Below are 25,411 nucleotides of genomic sequence, written 5' to 3' on the forward strand. Positions count from 1 at the left end.
TCAGATGATGCTGTGTGATTGACAGACTTAAATCAGTCTTCGAACAAGGAGTTTAACTTCTTTTGGCTTGGAGGCAGTATTTCGGCATATGGATGAGAAGCGTGCCCTGTTACTCAGACCCAGAAGCTCAGATATGCATATAATTGGTAGATGTGGATATTAAACACTCTAGTTTCCAAAACTGTTAAAATCGCGTCTGTGCGTATAACAGAACTGATACGGCAGGCAAAAACCTGAGGAAAATCAATCCAGGAAGTGGGATTTTTTTTGATGTGGGTAGTTTTCAATTGAATGCCTATTGAGTTTCTAATGGGTTCGGACCCAGATTGCAGTTCCTATGGCTTCCACTAGATGTCAACAGTCTTTAGACATTCTTTCAGGCTTCTTATCTGAAAAATTAAGAAGAACGAGACCTTTCTGTCAGTGCTTAGGAAGCATGCAGTGCTGGTTTGCGAGCGTGACCGAGTGCGCACCCCTCGTTGTTTTTCCTTTCTATTGAATACGCTATTGTCCGGTTGAAATATGATCGATTATTAAGACAATCGACAACCTGAGGATTCATTTTAACATGGTTTGACAAACTTTATCGGTACTATGAGGATGTCTTCAGACTAAGCTGTTTTGGCTCTGGGAGTGTTTTGTCCACAGGTCGAACAGGTCATGGAAAGTCAAGGAAAATGCAAGTTCAGAAAGACAGCGTAGTGAAGAAATGTGAACATTAAAGCATCGCCCGAACAGGGACTTGAACCCTGGACCCTCAGATTAAAAGTCTGATGCTCTACCGACTGAGCTATCCGGGCTCTGCTTTTTCTTATTTTCATACACCTAACCTGCCGGGCAGAGGCACGTGCTGACGAGGGGGCATTGTCAGATGGTACAGTTCCCCAGAGAACCAGGTCTTCATTCCAAATGATACAGTCAACAAAATCTGAACTAGGCATCCCCTCCAAAAAACACATTGTACAAGACCTCGTGGCGCAAAGGTAGCGCGTCTGACTCCAGATCAGAAGGTTGCGTGTTCAAATCACGTCGTGGTCAGGGATTTTATGTGTGCAATATCTGCCTTCTTTAAAACAGCGAAGTCAATGAATCAGCACAAGAACTAATGTGGCTTTACAAAAACCACCAAACCAATGCTGCTTAAGATGATAATTGTCTCTCACAGAAGCATGGCACACTGCAAATTCCTAAATCAGATGATGCTGTGTGATTGACAGACTTAAATCAGTCTTCGAACAAGGAGTTTAACTTCTTTTGGCTTGGAGGCAGTATTTCGGCATATGGATGAGAAGCGTGCCCTGTTACTCAGACCCAGAAGCTCAGATATGCATATAATTGGTAGATGTGGATATTAAACACTCTAGTTTCCAAAACTGTTAAAATCGCGTCTGTGCGTATAACAGAACTGATACGGCAGGCAAAAACCTGAGGAAAATCAATCCAGGAAGTGGGATTTTTTTTGATGTGGGTAGTTTTCAATTGAATGCCTATTGAGTTTCTAATGGGTTCGGACCCAGATTGCAGTTCCTATGGCTTCCACTAGATGTCAACAGTCTTTAGACATTCTTTCAGGCTTCTTATCTGAAAAATTAAGAAGAACGAGACCTTTCTGTCAGTGCTTAGGAAGCATGCAGTGCTGGTTTGCGAGCGTGACCGAGTGCGCACCCCTCGTTGTTTTTCCTTTCTATTGAATACGCTATTGTCCGGTTGAAATATGATCGATTATTAAGACAATCGACAACCTGAGGATTCATTTTAACATGGTTTGACAAACTTTATCGGTACTATGAGGATGTCTTCAGACTAAGCTGTTTTGGCTCTGGGAGTGTTTTGTCCACAGGTCGAACAGGTCATGGAAAGTCAAGGAAAATGCAAGTTCAGAAAGACAGCGTAGTGAAGAAATGTGAACATTAAAGCATCGCCCGAACAGGGACTTGAACCCTGGACCCTCAGATTAAAAGTCTGATGCTCTACCGACTGAGCTATCCGGGCTCTGCTTTTTCTTATTTTCATACACCTAACCTGCCGGGCAGAGGCACGTGCTGACGAGGGGGCATTGTCAGATGGTACAGTTCCCCAGAGAACCAGGTCTTCATTCCAAATGATACAGTCAACAAAATCTGAACTAGGCATCCCCTCAAAAAAACACATTGTACAAGACCTCGTGGCGCAAAGGTAGCGCGTCTGACTCCAGATCAGAAGGTTGCGTGTTCAAATCAAGTCGTGGTCAGGGATTTTATGTGTGCAATATCTGCCTTCTTTACACAGCGAAGTCAATGAATCAGCACAAGAACCAATGTGGCTTTACATAAACCACCAAACCAATGCTGCTTAACATGACAAGCGTCTCTCACAGAAGCACACTGCAAATTCCTAAATCAGATGATGCTGTGTGATTGACAGACTTAAATCAGTCCTCGAACAAGGAGTTTAACTTCTTTTGGCTTGGAGGCAGTATTTCGGCATATGGATGAGAAGCGTGCCCTGTTACTCAGACCCAGAAGCTCAGATATGCATATAATTGGTAGATGTGGATATTAAACACTCTAGTTTCCAAAACTGTTAAAATCGCGTCTGTGCGTATAACAGAACTGATACGGCAGGCAAAAACCTGAGGAAAATCAATCCAGGAAGTGGGATTTTTTTTGATGTGGGTAGTTTTCAATTGAATGCCTATTGAGTTTCTAATGGGTTCGGACCCAGATTGCAGTTCCTATGGCTTCCACTAGATGTCAACAGTCTTTAGACATTCTTTCAGGCTTCTTATCTGAAAAATTAAGAAGAACGAGACCTTTCTGTCAGTGCTTAGGAAGCATGCAGTGCTGGTTTGCGAGCGTGACCGAGTGCGCACCCCTCGTTGTTTTTCCTTTCTATTGAATACGCTATTGTCCGGTTGAAATATGATCGATTATTAAGACAATCGACAACCTGAGGATTCATTTTAACATGGTTTGACAAACTTTATCGGTACTATGAGGATGTCTTCAGACTAAGCTGTTTTGGCTCTGGGAGTGTTTTGTCCACAGGTCGAACAGGTCATGGAAAGTCAAGGAAAATGCAAGTTCAGAAAGACAGCGTAGTGAAGAAATGTGAACATTAAAGCATCGCCCGAACAGGGACTTGAACCCTGGACCCTCAGATTAAAAGTCTGATGCTCTACCGACTGAGCTATCCGGGCTCTGCTTTTTCTTATTTTCATACACCTAACCTGCCGGGCAGAGGCACGTGCTGACGAGGGGGCATTGTCAGATGGTACAGTTCCCCAGAGAACCAGGTCTTCATTCCAAATGATACAGTCAACAAAATCTGAACTAGGCATCCCCTCCAAAAAACACATTGTACAAGACCTCGTGGCGCAAAGGTAGCGCGTCTGACTCCAGATCAGAAGGTTGCGTGTTCAAATCACGTCGTGGTCAGGGATTTTATGTGTGCAATATCTGCCTTCTTTAAAACAGCGAAGTCAATGAATCAGCACAAGAACTAATGTGGCTTTACAAAAACCACCAAACCAATGCTGCTTAAGATGATAATTGTCTCTCACAGAAGCATGGCACACTGCAAATTCCTAAATCAGATGATGCTGTGTGATTGACAGACTTAAATCAGTCTTCGAACAAGGAGTTTAACTTCTTTTGGCTTGGAGGCAGTATTTCGGCATATGGATGAGAAGCGTGCCCTGTTACTCAGACCCAGAAGCTCAGATATGCATATAATTGGTAGATGTGGATATTAAACACTCTAGTTTCCAAAACTGTTAAAATCGCGTCTGTGCGTATAACAGAACTGATACGGCAGGCAAAAACCTGAGGAAAATCAATCCAGGAAGTGGGATTTTTTTTGATGTGGGTAGTTTTCAATTGAATGCCTATTGAGTTTCTAATGGGTTCGGACCCAGATTGCAGTTCCTATGGCTTCCACTAGATGTCAACAGTCTTTAGACATTCTTTCAGGCTTCTTATCTGAAAAATTAAGAAGAACGAGACCTTTCTGTCAGTGCTTAGGAAGCATGCAGTGCTGGTTTGCGAGCGTGACCGAGTGCGCACCCCTCGTTGTTTTTCCTTTCTATTGAATACGCTATTGTCCGGTTGAAATATGATCGATTATTAAGACAATCGACAACCTGAGGATTCATTTTAACATGGTTTGACAAACTTTATCGGTACTATGAGGATGTCTTCAGACTAAGCTGTTTTGGCTCTGGGAGTGTTTTGTCCACAGGTCGAACAGGTCATGGAAAGTCAAGGAAAATGCAAGTTCAGAAAGACAGCGTAGTGAAGAAATGTGAACATTAAAGCATCGCCCGAACAGGGACTTGAACCCTGGACCCTCAGATTAAAAGTCTGATGCTCTACCGACTGAGCTATCCGGGCTCTGCTTTTTCTTATTTTCATACACCTAACCTGCCGGGCAGAGGCACGTGCTGACGAGGGGGCATTGTCAGATGGTACAGTTCCCCAGAGAACCAGGTCTTCATTCCAAATGATACAGTCAACAAAATCTGAACTAGGCATCCCCTCCAAAAAACACATTGTACAAGACCTCGTGGCGCAAAGGTAGCGCGTCTGACTCCAGATCAGAAGGTTGCGTGTTCAAATCACGTCGTGGTCAGGGATTTTATGTGTGCAATATCTGCCTTCTTTAAACAGCGAAGTCAATGAATCAGCACAAGAACTAATGTGGCTTTACAAAAACCACCAAACCAATGCTGCTTAAGATGATAATTGTCTCTCACAGAAGCATGGCACACTGCAAATTCCTAAATCAGATGATGCTGTGTGATTGACAGACTTAAATCAGTCTTCGAACAAGGAGTTTAACTTCTTTTGGCTTGGAGGCAGTATTTCGGCATATGGATGAGAAGCGTGCCCTGTTACTCAGACCCAGAAGCTCAGATATGCATATAATTGGTAGATGTGGATATTAAACACTCTAGTTTCCAAAACTGTTAAAATCGCGTCTGTGCGTATAACAGAACTGATACGGCAGGCAAAAACCTGAGGAAAATCAATCCAGGAAGTGGGATTTTTTTTGATGTGGGTAGTTTTCAATTGAATGCCTATTGAGTTTCTAATGGGTTCGGACCCAGATTGCAGTTCCTATGGCTTCCACTAGATGTCAACAGTCTTTAGACATTCTTTCAGGCTTCTTATCTGAAAAATTAAGAAGAACGAGACCTTTCTGTCAGTGCTTAGGAAGCATGCAGTGCTGGTTTGCGAGCGTGACCGAGTGCGCACCCCTCGTTGTTTTTCCTTTCTATTGAATACGCTATTGTCCGGTTGAAATATGATCGATTATTAAGACAATCGACAACCTGAGGATTCATTTTAACATGGTTTGACAAACTTTATCGGTACTATGAGGATGTCTTCAGACTAAGCTGTTTTGGCTCTGGGAGTGTTTTGTCCACAGGTCGAACAGGTCATGGAAAGTCAAGGAAAATGCAAGTTCAGAAAGACAGCGTAGTGAAGAAATGTGAACATTAAAGCATCGCCCGAACAGGGACTTGAACCCTGGACCCTCAGATTAAAAGTCTGATGCTCTACCGACTGAGCTATCCGGGCTCTGCTTTTTCTTATTTTCATACACCTAACCTGCCGGGCAGAGGCACGTGCTGACGAGGGGGCATTGTCAGATGGTACAGTTCCCCAGAGAACCAGGTCTTCATTCCAAATGATACAGTCAACAAAATCTGAACTAGGCATCCCCTCCAAAAAACACATTGTACAAGACCTCGTGGCGCAAAGGTAGCGCGTCTGACTCCAGATCAGAAGGTTGCGTGTTCAAATCAAGTCGTGGTCAGGGATTTTATGTGTGCAATATCTGCCTTCTTTACACAGCGAAGTCAATGAATCAGCATAAGAACCAATGTGGCTTTACATAAACCACCAAACCAATGCTGCTTAACATGACAAGCGTCTCTCACAGAAGCACACTGCAAATTCCTAAATCAGATGATGCTGTGTGATTGACAGACTTAAATCAGTCTTCGAACAAGGAGTTTAACTTCTTTTGGCTTGGAGGCAGTATTTCGGCATATGGATGAGAAGCGTGCCCTGTTACTCAGACCCAGAAGCTCAGATATGCATATAATTGGTAGATGTGGATATTAAACACTCTAGTTTCCAAAACTGTTAAAATCGCGTCTGTGCGTATAACAGAACTGATACGGCAGGCAAAAACCTGAGGAAAATCAATCCAGGAAGTGGGATTTTTTTTGATGTGGGTAGTTTTCAATTGAATGCCTATTGAGTTTCTAATGGGTTCGGACCCAGATTGCAGTTCCTATGGCTTCCACTAGATGTCAACAGTCTTTAGACATTCTTTCAGGCTTCTTATCTGAAAAATTAAGAAGAACGAGACCTTTCTGTCAGTGCTTAGGAAGCATGCAGTGCTGGTTTGCGAGCGTGACCGAGTGCGCACCCCTCGTTGTTTTTCCTTTCTATTGAATACGCTATTGTCCGGTTGAAATATGATCGATTATTAAGACAATCGACAACCTGAGGATTCATTTTAACATGGTTTGACAAACTTTATCGGTACTATGAGGATGTCTTCAGACTAAGCTGTTTTGGCTCTGGGAGTGTTTTGTCCACAGGTCGAACAGGTCATGGAAAGTCAAGGAAAATGCAAGTTCAGAAAGACAGCGTAGTGAAGAAATGTGAACATTAAAGCATCGCCCGAACAGGGACTTGAACCCTGGACCCTCAGATTAAAAGTCTGATGCTCTACCGACTGAGCTATCCGGGCTCTGCTTTTTCTTATTTTCATACACCTAACCTGCCGGGCAGAGGCACGTGCTGACGAGGGGGCATTGTCAGATGGTACAGTTCCCCAGAGAACCAGGTCTTCATTCCAAATGATACAGTCAACAAAATCTGAACTAGGCATCCCCTCCAAAAAACACATTGTACAAGACCTCGTGGCGCAAAGGTAGCGCGTCTGACTCCAGATCAGAAGGTTGCGTGTTCAAATCACGTCGTGGTCAGGGATTTTATGTGTGCAATATCTGCCTTCTTTACACAGCGAAGTCAATGAATCAGCACAAGAACTAATGTGGCTTTACAAAAACCACCAAACCAATGCTGCTTAAGATGATAATTGTCTCTCACAGAAGCATGGCACACTGCAAATTCCTAAATCAGATGATGCTGTGTGATTGACAGACTTAAATCAGTCTTCGAACAAGGAGTTTAACTTCTTTTGGCTTGGAGGCAGTATTTCGGCATATGGATGAGAAGCGTGCCCTGTTACTCAGACCCAGAAGCTCAGATATGCATATAATTGGTAGATGTGGATATTAAACACTCTAGTTTCCAAAACTGTTAAAATCGCGTCTGTGCGTATAACAGAACTGATACGGCAGGCAAAAACCTGAGGAAAATCAATCCAGGAAGTGGGATTTTTTTTGATGTGGGTAGTTTTCAATTGAATGCCTATTGAGTTTCTAATGGGTTCGGACCCAGATTGCAGTTCCTATGGCTTCCACTAGATGTCAACAGTCTTTAGACATTCTTTCAGGCTTCTTATCTGAAAAATTAAGAAGAACGAGACCTTTCTGTCAGTGCTTAGGAAGCATGCAGTGCTGGTTTGCGAGCGTGACCGAGTGCGCACCCCTCGTTGTTTTTCCTTTCTATTGAATACGCTATTGTCCGGTTGAAATATGATCGATTATTAAGACAATCGACAACCTGAGGATTCATTTTAACATGGTTTGACAAACTTTATCGGTACTATGAGGATGTCTTCAGACTAAGCTGTTTTGGCTCTGGGAGTGTTTTGTCCACAGGTCGAACAGGTCATGGAAAGTCAAGGAAAATGCAAGTTCAGAAAGACAGCGTAGTGAAGAAATGTGAACATTAAAGCATCGCCCGAACAGGGACTTGAACCCTGGACCCTCAGATTAAAAGTCTGATGCTCTACCGACTGAGCTATCCGGGCTCTGCTTTTTCTTATTTTCATACACCTAACCTGCCGGGCAGAGGCACGTGCTGACGAGGGGGCATTGTCAGATGGTACAGTTCCCCAGAGAACCAGGTCTTCATTCCAAATGATACAGTCAACAAAATCTGAACTAGGCATCCCCTCCAAAAAACACATTGTACAAGACCTCGTGGCGCAAAGGTAGCGCGTCTGACTCCAGATCAGAAGGTTGCGTGTTCAAATCACGTCGTGGTCAGGGATTTTATGTGTGCAATATCTGCCTTCTTTAACACAGCGAAGTCAATGAATCAGCACAAGAACTAATGTGGCTTTACAAAAACCACCAAACCAATGCTGCTTAAGATGATAATTGTCTCTCACAGAAGCATGGCACACTGCAAATTCCTAAATCAGATGATGCTGTGTGATTGACAGACTTAAATCAGTCTTCGAACAAGGAGTTTAACTTCTTTTGGCTTGGAGGCAGTATTTCGGCATATGGATGAGAAGCGTGCCCTGTTACTCAGACCCAGAAGCTCAGATATGCATATAATTGGTAGATGTGGATATTAAACACTCTAGTTTCCAAAACTGTTAAAATCGCGTCTGTGCGTATAACAGAACTGATACGGCAGGCAAAAACCTGAGGAAAATCAATCCAGGAAGTGGGATTTTTTTTGATGTGGGTAGTTTTCAATTGAATGCCTATTGAGTTTCTAATGGGTTCGGACCCAGATTGCAGTTCCTATGGCTTCCACTAGATGTCAACAGTCTTTAGACATTCTTTCAGGCTTCTTATCTGAAAAATTAAGAAGAACGAGACCTTTCTGTCAGTGCTTAGGAAGCATGCAGTGCTGGTTTGCGAGCGTGACCGAGTGCGCACCCCTCGTTGTTTTTCCTTTCTATTGAATACGCTATTGTCCGGTTGAAATATGATCGATTATTAAGACAATCGACAACCTGAGGATTCATTTTAACATGGTTTGACAAACTTTATCGGTACTATGAGGATGTCTTCAGACTAAGCTGTTTTGGCTCTGGGAGTGTTTTGTCCACAGGTCGAACAGGTCATGGAAAGTCAAGGAAAATGCAAGTTCAGAAAGACAGCGTAGTGAAGAAATGTGAACATTAAAGCATCGCCCGAACAGGGACTTGAACCCTGGACCCTCAGATTAAAAGTCTGATGCTCTACCGACTGAGCTATCCGGGCTCTGCTTTTTCTTATTTTCATACACCTAACCTGCCGGGCAGAGGCACGTGCTGACGAGGGGGCATTGTCAGATGGTACAGTTCCCCAGAGAACCAGGTCTTCATTCCAAATGATACAGTCAACAAAATCTGAACTAGGCATCCCCTCCAAAAAACACATTGTACAAGACCTCGTGGCGCAAAGGTAGCGCGTCTGACTCCAGATCAGAAGGTTGCGTGTTCAAATCACGTCGTGGTCAGGGATTTTATGTGTGCAATATCTGCCTTCTTTACACAGCGAAGTCAATGAATCAGCACAAGAACCAATGTGGCTTTACATAAACCACCAAACCAATGCTGCTTAAGATGATAATTGTCTCTCACAGAAGCATGGCACACTGCAAATTCCTAAATCAGATGATGCTGTGTGATTGACAGACTTAAATCAGTCTTCGAACAAGGAGTTTAACTTCTTTTGGCTTGGAGGCAGTATTTCGGCATATGGATGAGAAGCGTGCCCTGTTACTCAGACCCAGAAGCTCAGATATGCATATAATTGGTAGATGTGGATATTAAACACTCTAGTTTCCAAAACTGTTAAAATCGCGTCTGTGCGTATAACAGAACTGATACGGCAGGCAAAAACCTGAGGAAAATCAATCCAGGAAGTGGGATTTTTTTTGATGTGGGTAGTTTTCAATTGAATGCCTATTGAGTTTCTAATGGGTTCGGACCCAGATTGCAGTTCCTATGGCTTCCACTAGATGTCAACAGTCTTTAGACATTCTTTCAGGCTTCTTATCTGAAAAATTAAGAAGAACGAGACCTTTCTGTCAGTGCTTAGGAAGCATGCAGTGCTGGTTTGCGAGCGTGACCGAGTGCGCACCCTTCGTTGTTTTTCCTTTCTATTGAATACGCTATTGTCCGGTTGAAATATTATCGATTATTAAGACAATCGACAACCTGAGGATTCATTTTAACATGGTTTGACAAACTTTATCGGTACTATGAGGATGTCTTCAGACTAAGCTGTTTTGGCTCTGGGAGTGTTTTGTCCACAGGTCGAACAGGTCATGGAAAGTCAAGGAAAATGCAAGTTCAGAAAGACAGCGTAGTGAAGAAATGTGAACATTAAAGCATCGCCCGAACAGGGACTTGAACCCTGGACCCTCAGATTAAAAGTCTGATGCTCTACCGACTGAGCTATCCGGGCTCTGCTTTTTCTTATTTTCATACACCTAACCTGCCGGGCAGAGGCACGTGCTGACGAGGGGGCATTGTCAGATGGTACAGTTCCCCAGAGAACCAGGTCTTCATTCCAAATGATACAGTCAACAAAATCTGAACTAGGCATCCCCTCAAAAAAACACATTGTACAAGACCTCGTGGCGCAAAGGTAGCGCGTCTAACTCCAGATCAGAAGGTTGCGTGTTCAAATCAAGTCGTGGTCAGGGATTTTATGTGTGCAATATCTGCCTTCTTTACACAGCGAAGTCAATGAATCAGCATAAGAACCAATGTGGCTTTACATAAACCACCAAACCAATGCTGCTTAACATGACAAGCGTCTCTCACAGAAGCACACTGCAAATTCCTAAATCAGATGATGCTGTGTGATTGACAGACTTAAATCAGTCCTCGAACAAGGAGTTTAACTTCTTTTGGCTTGGAGGCAGTATTTCGGCATATGGATGAGAAGCGTGCCCTGTTACTCAGACCCAGAAGCTCAGATATGCATATAATTGGTAGATGTGGATATTAAACACTCTAGTTTCCAAAACTGTTAAAATCGCGTCTGTGCGTATAACAGAACTGATACGGCAGGCAAAAACCTGAGGAAAATCAATCCAGGAAGTGGGATTTTTTTTGATGTGGGTAGTTTTCAATTGAATGCCTATTGAGTTTCTAATGGGTTCGGACCCAGATTGCAGTTCCTATGGCTTCCACTAGATGTCAACAGTCTTTAGACATTCTTTCAGGCTTCTTATCTGAAAAATTAAGAAGAACGAGACCTTTCTGTCAGTGCTTAGGAAGCATGCAGTGCTGGTTTGCGAGCGTGACCGAGTGCGCACCCTTCGTTGTTTTTCCTTTCTATTGAATACGCTATTGTCCGGTTGAAATATTATCGATTATTAAGACAATCGACAACCTGAGGATTCATTTTAACATGGTTTGACAAACTTTATCGGTACTATGAGGATGTCTTCAGACTAAGCTGTTTTGGCTCTGGGAGTGTTTTGTCCACAGGTCGAACATGTCATGGAAAGTCAAGGAAAATGCAAGTTCAGAAAGACAGCGTAGTGAAGAAATGTGAACATTAAAGCATCGCCCGAACAGGGACTTGAACCCTGGACCCTCAGATTAAAAGTCTGATGCTCTACCGACTGAGCTATCCGGGCTCTGCTTTTTCTTATTTTCATACACCTAACCTGCCGGGCAGAGGCACGTGCTGACGAGGGGGCATTGTCAGATGGTACAGTTCCCCAGAGAACCAGGTCTTCATTCCAAATGATACAGTCAACAAAATCTGAACTAGGCATCCCCTCCAAAAAACACATTGTACAAGACCTCGTGGCGCAAAGGTAGCGCGTCTGACTCCAGATCAGAAGGTTGCGTGTTCAAATCACGTCGTGGTCAGGGATTTTATGTGTGCAATATCTGCCTTCTTTACACAGCGAAGTCAATGAATCAGCACAAGAACCAATGTGGCTTTACATAAACCACCAAACCAATGCTGCTTAAGATGATAATTGTCTCTCACAGAAGCATGGCACACTGCAAATTCCTAAATCAGATGATGCTGTGTGATTGACAGACTTAAATCAGTCTTCGAACAAGGAGTTTAACTTCTTTTGGCTTGGAGGCAGTATTTCGGCATATGGATGAGAAGCGTGCCCTGTTACTCAGACCCAGAAGCTCAGATATGCATATAATTGGTAGATGTGGATATTAAACACTCTAGTTTCCAAAACTGTTAAAATCGCGTCTGTGCGTATAACAGAACTGATACGGCAGGCAAAAACCTGAGGAAAATCAATCCAGGAAGTGGGATTTTTTTTGATGTGGGTAGTTTTCAATTGAATGCCTATTGAGTTTCTAATGGGTTCGGACCCAGATTGCAGTTCCTATGGCTTCCACTAGATGTCAACAGTCTTTAGACATTCTTTCAGGCTTCTTTCTGAAAAATTAAGAAGAACGAGACCTTTCTGTCAGTGCTTAGGAAGCATGCAGTGCTGGTTTGCGAGCGTGACCGAGTGCGCACCCTTCGTTGTTTTTCCTTTCTATTGAATACGCTATTGTCCGGTTGAAATATTATCGATTATTAAGACAATCGACAACCTGAGGATTCATTTTAACATGGTTTGACAAACTTTATCGGTACTATGAGGATGTCTTCAGACTAAGCTGTTTTGGCTCTGGGAGTGTTTTGTCCACAGGTCGAACATGTCATGGAAAGTCAAGGAAAATGCAAGTTCAGAAAGACAGCGTAGTGAAGAAATGTGAACATTAAAGCATCGCCCGAACAGGGACTTGAACCCTGGACCCTCAGATTAAAAGTCTGATGCTCTACCGACTGAGCTATCCGGGCTCTGCTTTTTCTTATTTTCATACACCTAACCTGCCGGGCAGAGGCACGTGCTGACGAGGGGGCATTGTCAGATGGTACAGTTCCCCAGAGAACCAGGTCTTCATTCCAAATGATACAGTCAACAAAATCTGAACTAGGCATCCCCTCCAAAAAACACATTGTACAAGACCTCGTGGCGCAAAGGTAGCGCGTCTGACTCCAGATCAGAAGGTTGCGTGTTCAAATCACGTCGTGGTCAGGGATTTTATGTGTGCAATATCTGCCTTCTTTACACAGCGAAGTCAATGAATCAGCACAAGAACCAATGTGGCTTTACATAAACCACCAAACCAATGCTGCTTAAGATGACTAATTGTCTCTCACAGAAGCATGCACACTGCAAATTCCTAAATCAGATGATGCTGTGTGATTGACAGACTTAAATCAGTCTTCGAACAAGGAGTTTAACTTCTTTTGGCTTGGAGGCAGTATTTCGGCATATGGATGAGAAGCGTGCCCTGTTACTCAGACCCAGAAGCTCAGATATGCATATAATTGGTAGATGTGGATATTAAACACTCTAGTTTCCAAAACTGTTAAAATCGCGTCTGTGCGTATAACAGAACTGATACGGCAGGCAAAAACCTGAGGAAAATCAATCCAGGAAGTGGGATTTTTTTGATGTGGCTAGTTTTCAATTGAATGCCTATTGAGTTTCTAATGGGTTCGGACCCAGATTGCAGTTCCTATGGCTTCCACTAGATGTCAACAGTCTTTAGACATTCTTTCAGGCTTCTTTTCTGAAAAATTAAGAAGAACGAGACCTTTCTGTCAGTGCTTAGGAAGCATGCAGTGCTGGTTTGCGAGCGTGACCGAGTGCGCACCCTTCGTTGTTTTTCCTTTCTATTGAATACGCTATTGTCCGGTTGAAATATTATCGATTATTAAGACAATCGACAACCTGAGGATTCATTTTAACATGGTTTGACAAACTTTATCGGTACTATGAGGATGTCTTCAGACTAAGCTGTTTTGGCTCTGGGAGTGTTTTGTCCACAGGTCGAACATGTCATGGAAAGTCAAGGAAAATGCAAGTTCAGAAAGACAGCGTAGTGAAGAAATGTGAACATTAAAGCATCGCCCGAACAGGGACTTGAACCCTGGACCCTCAGATTAAAAGTCTGATGCTCTACCGACTGAGCTATCCGGGCTCTGCTTTTTCTTATTTTCATACACCTACCTGCCGGGCAGAGGCACGTGCTGACGAGGGGGCATTGTCAGATGGTACAGTTCCCCAGAGAACCAGGTCTTCATTCCAAATGATACAGTCAACAAAATCTGAACTAGGCATCCCCTCCAAAAAACACATTGTACAAGACCTCGTGGCGCAAAGGTAGCGCGTCTGACTCCAGATCAGAAGGTTGCGTGTTCAAATCAAGTCGTGGTCAGGGATTTTATGTGTGCAATATCTGCCTTCTTTACACAGCGAAGTCAATGAATCAGCATAAGAACCAATGTGGCTTTACATAAACCACCAAACCAATGCTGCTTAACATGACAAGCGTCTCTCACAGAAGCACACTGCAAATTCCTAAATCAGATGATGCTGTGTGATTGACAGACTTAAATCAGTCCTCGAACAAGGAGTTTAACTTCTTTTGGCTTGGAGGCAGTATTTCGGCATATGGATGAGAAGCGTGCCCTGTTACTCAGACCCAGAAGCTCAGATATGCATATAATTGGTAGATGTGGATATTAAACACTCTAGTTTCCAAAACTGTTAAAATCGCGTCTGTGCGTATAACAGAACTGATACGGCAGGCAAAAACCTGAGGAAAATCAATCCAGGAAGTGGGATTTTTTTTGATGTGGCTAGTTTTCAATTGAATGCCTATTGAGTTTCTAATGGGTTCGGACCCAGATTGCAGTTCCTATGGCTTCCACTAGATGTCAACAGTCTTTAGACATTCTTTCAGGCTTCTTTTCTGAAAAATTAAGAAGAACGAGACCTTTCTGTCAGTGCTTAGGAAGCATGCAGTGCTGGTTTGCGAGCGTGACCGAGTGCGCACCCTTCGTTGTTTTTCCTTTCTATTGAATACGCTATTGTCCGGTTGAAATATTATCGATTATTAAGACAATCGACAACCTGAGGATTCATTTTAACATGGTTTGACAAACTTTATCGGTACTATGAGGATGTCTTCAGACTAAGCTGTTTTGGCTCTGGGAGTGTTTTGTCCACAGGTCGAACATGTCATGGAAAGTCAAGGAAAATGCAAGTTCAGAAAGACAGCGTAGTGAAGAAATGTGAACATTAAAGCATCGCCCGAACAGGGACTTGAACCCTGGACCCTCAGATTAAAAGTCTGATGCTCTACCGACTGAGCTATCCGGGCTCTGCTTTTTCTTATTTTCATACACCTTACCTGCCGGGCAGAGGCACGTGCTGACGAGGGGGCATTGTCAGATGGTACAGTTCCCCAGAGAACCAGGTCTTCATTCCAAATGATACAGTCAACAAAATCTGAACTAGGCATCCCCTCAAAAAACACATTGTACAAGACCTCGTGGCGCAAAGGTAGCGCGTCTGACTCCAGATCAGAAGGTTGCGTGTTCAAATCAAGTCGTGGTCAGGGATTTTATGTGTGCAATATCTGCCTTCTTTACACAGCGAAGTCAATGAATCAGCATAAGAACCAATGTGGCTTTACATAAACCACCAAACCAATGCTGCTTAACATGACAAGCGTCTCTCACAGAAGCACACTGCAAATTCCTAAATCAGATGATGCTGTGTGATTGACAGACTTAAATCAGTCCTCGAACAAGGAGTTTAACTTCTTTTGGCTTGGAGGCAGTATTTCGGCATATGGATGAGAAGCGTGCCCTGTTACTCAGACCCAGAAGCTCAGATATGCATATAATTGGTAGATGTGGATATTAAACACTCTAGTTTCCAAAACTGTTAAAATCGCGTCTGTGCGTATAACAGAACTGATACGGCAGGCAAAAACCTGAGGAAAATCAATCCAGGAAGTGGGATTTTTTTTGATGTGGCTAGTTTTCAATTGAATGCCTATTGAGTTTCTAATGGGTTCGGACCCAGATTGCAGTTCCTATGGCTTCCACTAGATGTCAACAGTCTTTAGACATTCTTTCAGGCTTCTTTTCTGAAAAATTAAGAAGAACGAGACCTTTCTGTCAGTGCTTAGGAAGCATGCAGTGCTGGTTTGCGAGCGTGACCGAGTGCGCACCCTTCGTTGTTTTTCCTTTCTATTGAATACGCTATTGTCCAGTTGAAATATTATCGATTATTAAGACAATCGACAACCTGAGGATTCATTTTAACATGGTTTGACATGTTTTGACAAACTTTATCGGTACTATGAGGATGTCTTCAGACTAAGCTGTTTTGGCTCTGGGAGTGTTTTGTCCACAGGTCGAACATGTCATGGAAAGTCAAGGAAAATGCAAGTTCAGAAAGACAGCGTAGTGAAGAAATGTGAACATTAAAGCATCGCCCGAACAGGGACTTGAACCCTGGACCCTCAGATTAAAAGTCTGATGCTCTACCGACTGAGCTATCCGGGCTCTGCTTTTTCTTATTTTCATACACCTTACCTGCCGGGCAGAGGCACGTGCTGACGAGGGGGCATTGTCAGATGGTACAGTTCCCCAGAGAACCAGGTCTTCATTCCAAATGATACAGTCAACAAAATCTGAACTAGGCATCCCCTCAAAAAACACATTGTACAAGACCTCGTGGCGCAAAGGTAGCGCGTCTGACTCCAGATCAGAAGGTTGCGTGTTCAAATCAAGTCGTGGTCAGGGATTTTATGTGTGCAATATCTGCCTTCTTTACACAGCGAAGTCAATGAATCAGCATAAGAACCAATGTGGCTTTACATAAACCACCAAACCAATGCTGCTTAACATGACAAGCGTCTCTCACAGAAGCACACTGCAAATTCCTAAATCAGATGATGCTGTGTGATTGACAGACTTAAATCAGTCCTCGAACAAGGAGTTTAACTTCTTTTGGCTTGGAGGCAGTATTTCGGCATATGGATGAGAAGCGTGCCCTGTTACTCAGACCCAGAAGCTCAGATATGCATATAATTGGTAGATGTGGATATTAAACACTCTAGTTTCCAAAACTGTTAAAATCGCGTCTGTGCGTATAACAGAACTGATACGGCAGGCAAAAACCTGAGGAAAATCAATCCAGGAAGTGGGATTTTTTTTGATGTGGCTAGTTTTCAATTGAATGCCTATTGAGTTTCTAATGGGTTCGGACCCAGATTGCAGTTCCTATGGCTTCCACTAGATGTCAACAGTCTTTAGACATTCTTTCAGGCTTCTTTTCTGAAAAATTAAGAAGAACGAGACCTTTCTGTCAGTGCTTAGGAAGCATGCAGTGCTGGTTTGCGAGCGTGACCGAGTGCGCACCCTTCGTTGTTTTTCCTTTCTATTGAATACGCTATTGTCCAGTTGAAATATTATCGATTATTAAGACAATCGACAACCTGAGGATTCATTTTAACATGGTTTGACATGTTTTGACAAACTTTATCGGTACTATGAGGATGTCTTCAGACTAAGCTGTTTTGGCTCTGGGAGTGTTTTGTCCACAGGTCGAACATGTCATGGAAAGTCAAGGAAAATGCAAGTTCAGAAAGACAGCGTAGTGAAGAAATGTGAACATTAAAGCATCGCCCGAACAGGGACTTGAACCCTGGACCCTCAGATTAAAAGTCTGATGCTCTACCGACTGAGCTATCCGGGCTCTGCTTTTTCTTATTTTCATACACCTTACCTGCCGGGCAGAGGCACGTGCTGACGAGGGGGCATTGTCAGATGGTACAGTTCCCCAGAGAACCAGGTCTTCATTCCAAATGATACAGTCAACAAAATCTGAACTAGGCATCCCCTCAAAAAAACACATTGTACAAGACCTCGTGGCGCAAAGGTAGCGCGTCTGACTCCAGATCAGAAGGTTGCGTGTTCAAATCAAGTCGTGGTCAGGGATTTTATGTGTGCAATATCTGCCTTCTTTACACAGCGAAGTCAATGAATCAGCATAAGAACCAATGTGGCTTTACATAAACCACCAAACCAATGCTGCTTAACATGACAAGCGTCTCTCACAGAAGCACACTGCAAATTCCTAAATCAGATGATGCTGTGTGATTGACAGACTTAAATCAGTCCTCGAACAAGGAGTTTAACTTCTTTTGGCTTGGAGGCAGTATTTCGGCATATGGATGAGAAGCGTGCCCTGTTACTCAGACCCAGAAGCTCAGATATGCATATAATTGGTAGATGTGGATATTAAACACTCTAGTTTCCAAAACTGTTAAAATCGCGTCTGTGCGTATAACAGAACTGATACGGCAGGCAAAAACCTGAGGAAAATCAATCCAGGAAGTGGGATTTTTTTTGATGTGGCTAGTTTTCAATTGAATGCCTATTGAGTTTCTAATGGGTTCGGACCCAGATTGCAGTTCCTATGGCTTCCACTAGATGTCAACAGTCTTTAGACATTCTTTCAGGCTTCTTTTCTGAAAAATTAAGAAGAACGAGACCTTTCTGTCAGTGCTTAGGAAGCATGCAGTGCTGGTTTGCGAGCGTGACCGAGTGCGCACCCTTCGTTGTTTTTCCTTTCTATTGAATACGCTATTGTCCAGTTGAAATATTATCGATTATTAAGACAATCGACAACCTGAGGATTCATTTTAACATGGTTTGACATGTTTTGACAAACTTTATCGGTACTATGAGGATGTCTTCAGACTAAGCTGTTTTGGCTCTGGGAGTGTTTTGTCCACAGGTCGAACATGTCATGGAAAGTCAAGGAAAATGCAAGTTCAGAAAGACAGCGTAGTGAAGAAATGTGAACATTAAAGCATCGCCCGAACAGGGACTTGAACCCTGGACCCTCAGATTAAAAGTCTGATGCTCTACCGACTGAGCTATCCGGGCTCTGCTTTTTCTTATTTTCATACACCTTACCTGCCGGGCAGAGGCACGTGCTGACGAGGGGGCATTGTCAGATGGTACAGTTCCCCAGAGAACCAGGTCTTCATTCCAAATGATACAGTCAACAAAATCTGAACTAGGCATCCCCTCAAAAAAACACATTGTACAAGACCTCGTGGCGCAAAGGTAGCGCGTCTGACTCCAGATCAGAAGGTTGCGTGTTCAAATCAAGTCGTGGTCAGGGATTTTATGTGTGCAATATCTGCCTTCTTTACACAGCGAAGTCAATGAATCAGCATAAGAACCAATGTGGCTTTACATAAACCACCAAACCAATGCTGCTTAACATGACAAGCGTCTCTCACAGAAGCACACTGCAAATTCCTAAATCAGATGATGCTGTGTGATTGACAGACTTAAATCAGTCCTCGAACAAGGAGTTTAACTTCTTTTGGCTTGGAGGCAGTATTTCGGCATATGGATGAGAAGCGTGCCCTGTTACTCAGACCCAGAAGCTCAGATATGCATATAATTGGTAGATGTGGATATTAAACACTCTAGTTTCCAAAACTGTTAAAATCGCGTCTGTGCGTATAACAGAACTGATACGGCAGGCAAAAACCTGAGGAAAATCAATCCAGGAAGTGGGATTTTTTTTGATGTGGCTAGTTTTCAATTGAATGCCTATTGAGTTTCTAATGGGTTCGGACCCAGATTGCAGTTCCTATGGCTTCCACTAGATGTCAACAGTCTTTAGACATTCTTTCAGGCTTCTTTTCTGAAAAATTAAGAAGAACGAGACCTTTCTGTCAGTGCTTAGGAAGCATGCAGTGCTGGTTTGCGAGCGTGACCGAGTGCGCACCCTTCGTTGTTTTTCCTTTCTATTGAATACGCTATTGTCCAGTTGAAATATTATCGATTATTAAGACAATCGACAACCTGAGGATTCATTTTAACATGGTTTGACATGTTTTGACAAACTTTATCGGTACTATGAGGATGTCTTCAGACTAAGCTGTTTTGGCTCTGGGAGTGTTTTGTCCACAGGTCGAACATGTCATGGAAAGTCAAGGAAAATGCAAGTTCAGAAAGACAGCGTAGTGAAGAAATGTGAACATTAAAGCATCGCCCGAACAGGGACTTGAACCCTGGACCCTCAGATTAAAAGTCTGATGCTCTACCGACTGAGCTATCCGGGCTCTGCTTTTTCTTATTTTCATACACCTTACCTGCCGGGCAGAGGCACGTGCTGACGAGGGGGCATTGTCAGATGGTACAGTTCCCCAGAGAACCAGGTCTTCATTCCAAATGATACAGTCAACAAAATCTGAACTAGGCATCCCCTAAAAAAACACATTGTACAAGACCTCGTGGCGCAAAGGTAGCGCGTCTGACTCCAGATCAGAAGGTTGCGTGTTCAAATCAAGTCGTGGTCAGGGATTTTATGTGTGCAATATCTGCCTTCTTTACACAGCGAAGTCAATGAATCAGCATAAGAACCAATGTGGCTTTACATAAACCACCAAACCAATGCTGCTTAACATGACAAGCGTCTCTCACAGAAGCACACTGCAAATTCCTAAATCAGATGATGCTGTGTGATTGACAGACTTAAATCAGTCCTCGAACAAGGAGTTTAACTTCTTTTGGCTTGGAGGCAGTATTTCGGCATATGGATGAGAAGCGTGCCCTGTTACTCAGACCCAGAAGCTCAGATATGCATATAATTGGTAGATGTGGATATTAAACACTCTAGTTTCCAAAACTGTTAAAATCGCGTCTGTGCGTATAACAGAACTGATACGGCAGGCAAAAACCTGAGGAAAATCAATCCAGGAAGTGGGATTTTTTTTGATGTGGCTAGTTTTCAATTGAATGCCTATTGAGTTTCTAATGGGTTCGGACCCAGATTGCAGTTCCTATGGCTTCCACTAGATGTCAACAGTCTTTAGACATTCTTTCAGGCTTCTTTTCTGAAAAATTAAGAAGAACGAGACCTTTCTGTCAGTGCTTAGGAAGCATGCAGTGCTGGTTTGCGAGCGTGACCGAGTGCGCACCCTTCGTTGTTTTTCCTTTCTATTGAATACGCTATTGTCCAGTTGAAATATTATCGATTATTAAGACAATCGACAACCTGAGGATTCATTTTAACATGGTTTGACATGTTTTGACAAACTTTATCGGTACTATGAGGATGTCTTCAGACTAAGCTGTTTTGGCTCTGGGAGTGTTTTGTCCACAGGTCGAACATGTCATGGAAAGTCAAGGAAAATGCAAGTTCAGAAAGACAGCGTAGTGAAGAAATGTGAACATTAAAGCATCGCCCGAACAGGGACTTGAACCCTGGACCCTCAGATTAAAAGTCTGATGCTCTACCGACTGAGCTATCCGGGCTCTGCTTTTTCTTATTTTCATACACCTTACCTGCCGGGCAGAGGCACGTGCTGACGAGGGGGCATTGTCAGATGGTACAGTTCCCCAGAGAACCAGGTCTTCATTCCAAATGATACAGTCAACAAAATCTGAACTAGGCATCCCCTCAAAAAAACACATTGTACAAGACCTCGTGGCGCAAAGGTAGCGCGTCTGACTCCAGATCAGAAGGTTGCGTGTTCAAATCAAGTCGTGGTCAGGGATTTTATGTGTGCAATATCTGCCTTCTTTACACAGCGAAGTCAATGAATCAGCATAAGAACCAATGTGGCTTTACATAAACCACCAAACCAATGCTGCTTAACATGACAAGCGTCTCTCACAGAAGCACACTGCAAATTCCTAAATCAGATGATGCTGTGTGATTGACAGACTTAAATCAGTCCTCGAACAAGGAGTTTAACTTCTTTTGGCTTGGAGGCAGTATTTCGGCATATGGATGAGAAGCGTGCCCTGTTACTCAGACCCAGAAGCTCAGATATGCATATAATTGGTAGATGTGGATATTAAACACTCTAGTTTCCAAAACTGTTAAAATCGCGTCTGTGCGTATAACAGAACTGATACGGCAGGCAAAAACCTGAGGAAAATCAATCCAGGAAGTGGGATTTTTTTTGATGTGGCTAGTTTTCAATTGAATGCCTATTGAGTTTCTAATGGGTTCGGACCCAGATTGCAGTTCCTATGGCTTCCACTAGATGTCAACAGTCTTTAGACATTCTTTCAGGCTTCTTTTCTGAAAAATTAAGAAGAACGAGACCTTTCTGTCAGTGCTTAGGAAGCATGCAGTGCTGGTTTGCGAGCGTGACCGAGTGCGCACCCTTCGTTGTTTTTCCTTTCTATTGAATACGCTATTGTCCAGTTGAAATATTATCGATTATTAAGACAATCGACAACCTGAGGATTCATTTTAACATGGTTTGACATGTTTTGACAAACTTTATCGGTACTATGAGGATGTCTTCAGACTAAGCTGTTTTGGCTCTGGGAGTGTTTTGTCCACAGGTCGAACATGTCATGGAAAGTCAAGGAAAATGCAAGTTCAGAAAGACAGCGTAGTGAAGAAATGTGAACATTAAAGCATCGCCCGAACAGGGACTTGAACCCTGGACCCTCAGATTAAAAGTCTGATGCTCTACCGACTGAGCTATCCGGGCTCTGCTTTTTCTTATTTTCATACACCTTACCTGCCGGGCAGAGGCACGTGCTGACGAGGGGGCATTGTCAGATGGTACAGTTCCCCAGAGAACCAGGTCTTCATTCCAAATGATACAGTCAACAAAATCTGAACTAGGCATCCCCTCCAAAAAACACATTGTACAAGACCTCGTGGCGCAAAGGTAGCGCGTCTGACTCCAGATCAGAAGGTTGCGTGTTCAAATCAAGTCGTGGTCAGGGATTTTATGTGTGCAATATCTGCCTTCTTTACACAGCGAAGTCAATGAATCAGCATAAGAACCAATGTGGCTTTACATAAACCACCAAACCAATGCTGCTTAACATGACAAGCGTCTCTCACAGAAGCACACTGCAAATTCCTAAATCAGATGATGCTGTGTGATTGACAGACTTTTATTTATGTTTATTTATTTTTATTTTACCTTATTTAACCAGGTAGGCAAGTTGAGAACAAGTTCTCATTTACAATTGCGACCTGGCCAAGATAAAGCAAAGCAGTTCGACAGATAAAACGACACAGAGTTACACATGGAGTAAAAAACAACATACAGTCAATAATGCAGTATAAACAAGTCTATATACAATGTGAGCAAATGAGGTGTGAGCAGGAGGGTAAAGGCCAAAAAAGGCCATGATGGCAAAGTAAGTAACAATATAGCAAGTAAAATACTGGAATGGTAGTTTTGCAAGGAAGAATGTGCAAGTAGAAATAAAAAATAATGGGGTGCAAAGCAGCAAAATAAATAAATAAATAAAATTCAATACAGTGGGAAAGAGGTAGTTGTTTGGCTAAATTAGTAGGTGGGCTATGTACAAGGTGCAGTAATCTGTGAGCTGCTCTGACAGTTGGTGCTTAAAGCTAGTGAGGGAGATAAGTGTTTCCAGTTTCAGAGATTTTTGTAGTTCGTTCCAGTCATTGGCAGCAGAGAACTGGAAGGAGAGGCGGCCAAAGAAGAATTGGTTTGGGGGTGACTAGAGAGATATACCTGCTGGAGCGTGTGCTACAGGTGGGAGATGCTATGGTGACCAGCGAGCTGAGATAAGGGGGGACTTTACCTAGCAGGGTCTTGTAGATGACATGGAGCCAGTGGGTTTGGCGACGAGTATGAAGCGAGGGCCAGCCAACGAGAGCGTACAGGTCGCAATGGTGGGTAGTATATGGGGCTTTGGTGATAAATGGATTGCACTGTGATAGACTTAAATCAGTCTTCGAACAAGGAGTTGAACTTCTTTTGGCTTGGAGGCAGTATTTCGGCGTATGGATGAGAAGCGTGCTCTGTTACTCATACCCAGAAGCTCAGATATGCATATAATTGGTAGATGTGGATATTAAACACTCTAGTTTCCAAAACTGTTAAAAATTGAAATATATCGATTATTAAGACAATTGACAACCTGAGGATCATTTTAACATGGTTTGACATGTTCGACAAACTTTATCGGTACTATGAGGATGTCTTCAGACTAAGCTGTTTTGGCTCTGGGAGGTTTGTCCACAGGTCGAAACATGTCATGGAAAGTCAAGGGAAATGCAAGTTCAGAAAGACAGCGTATAGTGAAGAAAATGTGAACATTAAAGCATCGCCCAAACAGGGACTTGAACCTGGACACTGTTGGTGTTCAAATACTGGAGAGTTGAGACCAAATCACGGACGCTGGACAGAGTGGATTTCAGTTGTACAAAAGGCAGTTTATTTAGTCAAATGATATCTTGTCTGCAGTTTTTTAGCGTGCACGGACCTATTCACATAACTCAGTAGGGAGTCAGGTGAAAAAAGGGCCTTATACATAGGTTACAGTAGTTTTATACATTGAATAAAGTAGGTAGAGTCTTGTCGTGTCGCCTTCTGAATGGTCCCGAAGGGTTGGAGGCGGACTGCTTCTAGCCAGTTTATGTGGGTATGTGTTCGTTCCTGTTTGGGCAGGGATACATGCAATGACTTGAGGTCAGGCGGATTAGTTTGGCGCTGTATAATATATGAGCTATGTGTATGAATATATGTATATATGACAAATACCCCTCTTCACATCTATTAGACGTGAACAATAGAACTAAAATATGAAGCACCCAAACAATTTGGTAGGAACCAATTTTTGAGTCCCCCTCTTCACGTCTATCAAGACGTGAAAACTATAGGAGAAACAGAGGAGGAGATAAAAAAAACAAAAAGCCCCCTCAAGTATGCAGCGAAGCGAGGTAAATAAGCAAGGACAAAAGGAGACCACTCCAAGTGCTACACCTGGAGTGGCCAAGAGGAGTAGACAGGAAGAGGGGGTTCCTGAAAAGGTGGAAACGCCTCATCAAGGTCAAACCGCCAAAAGCGGGTACATGTGGGTCTGGTTGCTGGGCAATGGGGTAATGGCAGTGGTGATTACTCTAGTGGCTAATGTGCGTGCGCAAGGAATACAGCAACAACCGCACAGGGTTAGGATAGCTAAAAAAAAACAGCTACGGACACTAGGACAGAGGAGATCAGGGTCTTATAGTTACCAAACGCATCCATCCAGGAGTCCCACATAGAGGGTGTCAACTCCGGAGTGTGCTTCATCTTACCATTAAGTGTGCGAAAGACCCTCTAGGGCAACGGTAAAAAGACTACCATCAGTTGCTGTGTTATTGGGAATGAAAAGTACAACATTGCTCCCCAAACATGGCACAAACGCCACCGCGTTCTGCCAATAAACATGTCAACAGCAATTCTATTTTGAAAAGCCTCAATGATGTTGCTGCAGTTGTCCATGTACGGCCTCGAATCCTTGCTGAGTCCAATTGCCTAGTTTTTGGACATTGAAATGAATGTAGTTAATACGATCTACATTCTTGTTAACTGTACACCACCAACAAATAGATGATTCAAAGCCTGCAGCCACTTGGTCAATGAGTTTAACTCATCTTTACCCCCCTGGGGACGCCAATTGCATCAATGTAAGTTGGGTCCCCAGCTGAAGGGGCCCACCATGCGCTTGGTCCTGGTAGGCCAAATTCGGACCCAGGGCTTGTATGCGGGTGAGAGATCTTGGACGCCTATGGGGTAAACAGAGATTGGCAGCAGAAGGGTTAACAAGCGTACAAACTCCAGTGGTGTTCGGGGAAGTCCGTCAAACAGCCCAGTCCCCCCACACCACCACCATACGTTCAGCTCT

The 25,411-nt window shown here is 43.2% G+C and overlaps 38 non-coding genes across 38 annotated transcripts; 19 read left to right on the forward strand and 19 right to left on the reverse strand.

The window, feature by feature from the left end:
* Window positions 1-727: 727 nt before the first annotated feature.
* trnak-uuu (transfer RNA lysine (anticodon UUU)) lies at window positions 728-800 on the reverse strand. The gene has a single exon. It is a non-coding gene; the product is annotated as a tRNA-Lys (tRNA).
* Window positions 801-966: 166 nt separating this feature from the next.
* On the forward strand, window positions 967-1,038 carry trnaw-cca (transfer RNA tryptophan (anticodon CCA)). The gene has a single exon. It is a non-coding gene; the product is annotated as a tRNA-Trp (tRNA).
* An 881-nt stretch (window positions 1,039-1,919) lies between these two features.
* Window positions 1,920-1,992, reverse strand: trnak-uuu (transfer RNA lysine (anticodon UUU)). The gene has a single exon. It is a non-coding gene; the product is annotated as a tRNA-Lys (tRNA).
* Window positions 1,993-2,158: 166 nt separating this feature from the next.
* Window positions 2,159-2,230, forward strand: trnaw-cca (transfer RNA tryptophan (anticodon CCA)). The gene has a single exon. It is a non-coding gene; the product is annotated as a tRNA-Trp (tRNA).
* An 875-nt stretch (window positions 2,231-3,105) lies between these two features.
* trnak-uuu (transfer RNA lysine (anticodon UUU)) lies at window positions 3,106-3,178 on the reverse strand. Its single transcript has one exon. It is a non-coding gene; the product is annotated as a tRNA-Lys (tRNA).
* Window positions 3,179-3,344: 166 nt separating this feature from the next.
* Window positions 3,345-3,416, forward strand: trnaw-cca (transfer RNA tryptophan (anticodon CCA)). The gene has a single exon. It is a non-coding gene; the product is annotated as a tRNA-Trp (tRNA).
* Window positions 3,417-4,297: 881 nt separating this feature from the next.
* trnak-uuu (transfer RNA lysine (anticodon UUU)) lies at window positions 4,298-4,370 on the reverse strand. The gene has a single exon. It is a non-coding gene; the product is annotated as a tRNA-Lys (tRNA).
* A 166-nt stretch (window positions 4,371-4,536) lies between these two features.
* trnaw-cca (transfer RNA tryptophan (anticodon CCA)) lies at window positions 4,537-4,608 on the forward strand. The gene has a single exon. It is a non-coding gene; the product is annotated as a tRNA-Trp (tRNA).
* An 880-nt stretch (window positions 4,609-5,488) lies between these two features.
* trnak-uuu (transfer RNA lysine (anticodon UUU)) lies at window positions 5,489-5,561 on the reverse strand. Its single transcript has one exon. It is a non-coding gene; the product is annotated as a tRNA-Lys (tRNA).
* A 166-nt stretch (window positions 5,562-5,727) lies between these two features.
* On the forward strand, window positions 5,728-5,799 carry trnaw-cca (transfer RNA tryptophan (anticodon CCA)). The gene has a single exon. It is a non-coding gene; the product is annotated as a tRNA-Trp (tRNA).
* Window positions 5,800-6,674: 875 nt separating this feature from the next.
* On the reverse strand, window positions 6,675-6,747 carry trnak-uuu (transfer RNA lysine (anticodon UUU)). The gene has a single exon. It is a non-coding gene; the product is annotated as a tRNA-Lys (tRNA).
* Window positions 6,748-6,913: 166 nt separating this feature from the next.
* On the forward strand, window positions 6,914-6,985 carry trnaw-cca (transfer RNA tryptophan (anticodon CCA)). The gene has a single exon. It is a non-coding gene; the product is annotated as a tRNA-Trp (tRNA).
* Window positions 6,986-7,865: 880 nt separating this feature from the next.
* Window positions 7,866-7,938, reverse strand: trnak-uuu (transfer RNA lysine (anticodon UUU)). Its single transcript has one exon. It is a non-coding gene; the product is annotated as a tRNA-Lys (tRNA).
* Window positions 7,939-8,104: 166 nt separating this feature from the next.
* On the forward strand, window positions 8,105-8,176 carry trnaw-cca (transfer RNA tryptophan (anticodon CCA)). The gene has a single exon. It is a non-coding gene; the product is annotated as a tRNA-Trp (tRNA).
* An 881-nt stretch (window positions 8,177-9,057) lies between these two features.
* On the reverse strand, window positions 9,058-9,130 carry trnak-uuu (transfer RNA lysine (anticodon UUU)). Its single transcript has one exon. It is a non-coding gene; the product is annotated as a tRNA-Lys (tRNA).
* Window positions 9,131-9,296: 166 nt separating this feature from the next.
* On the forward strand, window positions 9,297-9,368 carry trnaw-cca (transfer RNA tryptophan (anticodon CCA)). Its single transcript has one exon. It is a non-coding gene; the product is annotated as a tRNA-Trp (tRNA).
* Window positions 9,369-10,248: 880 nt separating this feature from the next.
* Window positions 10,249-10,321, reverse strand: trnak-uuu (transfer RNA lysine (anticodon UUU)). Its single transcript has one exon. It is a non-coding gene; the product is annotated as a tRNA-Lys (tRNA).
* Window positions 10,322-10,487: 166 nt separating this feature from the next.
* On the forward strand, window positions 10,488-10,559 carry trnaw-cca (transfer RNA tryptophan (anticodon CCA)). Its single transcript has one exon. It is a non-coding gene; the product is annotated as a tRNA-Trp (tRNA).
* An 875-nt stretch (window positions 10,560-11,434) lies between these two features.
* trnak-uuu (transfer RNA lysine (anticodon UUU)) lies at window positions 11,435-11,507 on the reverse strand. Its single transcript has one exon. It is a non-coding gene; the product is annotated as a tRNA-Lys (tRNA).
* A 166-nt stretch (window positions 11,508-11,673) lies between these two features.
* Window positions 11,674-11,745, forward strand: trnaw-cca (transfer RNA tryptophan (anticodon CCA)). The gene has a single exon. It is a non-coding gene; the product is annotated as a tRNA-Trp (tRNA).
* An 879-nt stretch (window positions 11,746-12,624) lies between these two features.
* Window positions 12,625-12,697, reverse strand: trnak-uuu (transfer RNA lysine (anticodon UUU)). The gene has a single exon. It is a non-coding gene; the product is annotated as a tRNA-Lys (tRNA).
* Window positions 12,698-12,863: 166 nt separating this feature from the next.
* Window positions 12,864-12,935, forward strand: trnaw-cca (transfer RNA tryptophan (anticodon CCA)). The gene has a single exon. It is a non-coding gene; the product is annotated as a tRNA-Trp (tRNA).
* An 879-nt stretch (window positions 12,936-13,814) lies between these two features.
* On the reverse strand, window positions 13,815-13,887 carry trnak-uuu (transfer RNA lysine (anticodon UUU)). The gene has a single exon. It is a non-coding gene; the product is annotated as a tRNA-Lys (tRNA).
* Window positions 13,888-14,052: 165 nt separating this feature from the next.
* trnaw-cca (transfer RNA tryptophan (anticodon CCA)) lies at window positions 14,053-14,124 on the forward strand. The gene has a single exon. It is a non-coding gene; the product is annotated as a tRNA-Trp (tRNA).
* An 875-nt stretch (window positions 14,125-14,999) lies between these two features.
* Window positions 15,000-15,072, reverse strand: trnak-uuu (transfer RNA lysine (anticodon UUU)). Its single transcript has one exon. It is a non-coding gene; the product is annotated as a tRNA-Lys (tRNA).
* Window positions 15,073-15,237: 165 nt separating this feature from the next.
* On the forward strand, window positions 15,238-15,309 carry trnaw-cca (transfer RNA tryptophan (anticodon CCA)). Its single transcript has one exon. It is a non-coding gene; the product is annotated as a tRNA-Trp (tRNA).
* Window positions 15,310-16,194: 885 nt separating this feature from the next.
* trnak-uuu (transfer RNA lysine (anticodon UUU)) lies at window positions 16,195-16,267 on the reverse strand. The gene has a single exon. It is a non-coding gene; the product is annotated as a tRNA-Lys (tRNA).
* Window positions 16,268-16,432: 165 nt separating this feature from the next.
* On the forward strand, window positions 16,433-16,504 carry trnaw-cca (transfer RNA tryptophan (anticodon CCA)). The gene has a single exon. It is a non-coding gene; the product is annotated as a tRNA-Trp (tRNA).
* Window positions 16,505-17,389: 885 nt separating this feature from the next.
* trnak-uuu (transfer RNA lysine (anticodon UUU)) lies at window positions 17,390-17,462 on the reverse strand. The gene has a single exon. It is a non-coding gene; the product is annotated as a tRNA-Lys (tRNA).
* A 166-nt stretch (window positions 17,463-17,628) lies between these two features.
* trnaw-cca (transfer RNA tryptophan (anticodon CCA)) lies at window positions 17,629-17,700 on the forward strand. The gene has a single exon. It is a non-coding gene; the product is annotated as a tRNA-Trp (tRNA).
* An 885-nt stretch (window positions 17,701-18,585) lies between these two features.
* Window positions 18,586-18,658, reverse strand: trnak-uuu (transfer RNA lysine (anticodon UUU)). Its single transcript has one exon. It is a non-coding gene; the product is annotated as a tRNA-Lys (tRNA).
* Window positions 18,659-18,824: 166 nt separating this feature from the next.
* On the forward strand, window positions 18,825-18,896 carry trnaw-cca (transfer RNA tryptophan (anticodon CCA)). The gene has a single exon. It is a non-coding gene; the product is annotated as a tRNA-Trp (tRNA).
* Window positions 18,897-19,781: 885 nt separating this feature from the next.
* On the reverse strand, window positions 19,782-19,854 carry trnak-uuu (transfer RNA lysine (anticodon UUU)). Its single transcript has one exon. It is a non-coding gene; the product is annotated as a tRNA-Lys (tRNA).
* Window positions 19,855-20,019: 165 nt separating this feature from the next.
* trnaw-cca (transfer RNA tryptophan (anticodon CCA)) lies at window positions 20,020-20,091 on the forward strand. Its single transcript has one exon. It is a non-coding gene; the product is annotated as a tRNA-Trp (tRNA).
* Window positions 20,092-20,976: 885 nt separating this feature from the next.
* On the reverse strand, window positions 20,977-21,049 carry trnak-uuu (transfer RNA lysine (anticodon UUU)). The gene has a single exon. It is a non-coding gene; the product is annotated as a tRNA-Lys (tRNA).
* A 166-nt stretch (window positions 21,050-21,215) lies between these two features.
* trnaw-cca (transfer RNA tryptophan (anticodon CCA)) lies at window positions 21,216-21,287 on the forward strand. The gene has a single exon. It is a non-coding gene; the product is annotated as a tRNA-Trp (tRNA).
* An 885-nt stretch (window positions 21,288-22,172) lies between these two features.
* On the reverse strand, window positions 22,173-22,245 carry trnak-uuu (transfer RNA lysine (anticodon UUU)). The gene has a single exon. It is a non-coding gene; the product is annotated as a tRNA-Lys (tRNA).
* A 166-nt stretch (window positions 22,246-22,411) lies between these two features.
* trnaw-cca (transfer RNA tryptophan (anticodon CCA)) lies at window positions 22,412-22,483 on the forward strand. The gene has a single exon. It is a non-coding gene; the product is annotated as a tRNA-Trp (tRNA).
* The last annotated feature ends 2,928 nt before the right edge of the window (window positions 22,484-25,411 follow it).

Source organism: Oncorhynchus kisutch, unplaced genomic scaffold, assembly GCF_002021735.2.
Source record: "Oncorhynchus kisutch isolate 150728-3 unplaced genomic scaffold, Okis_V2 scaffold1660, whole genome shotgun sequence".
Taxonomy (NCBI): Eukaryota; Metazoa; Chordata; class Actinopteri; order Salmoniformes; family Salmonidae; genus Oncorhynchus; species Oncorhynchus kisutch.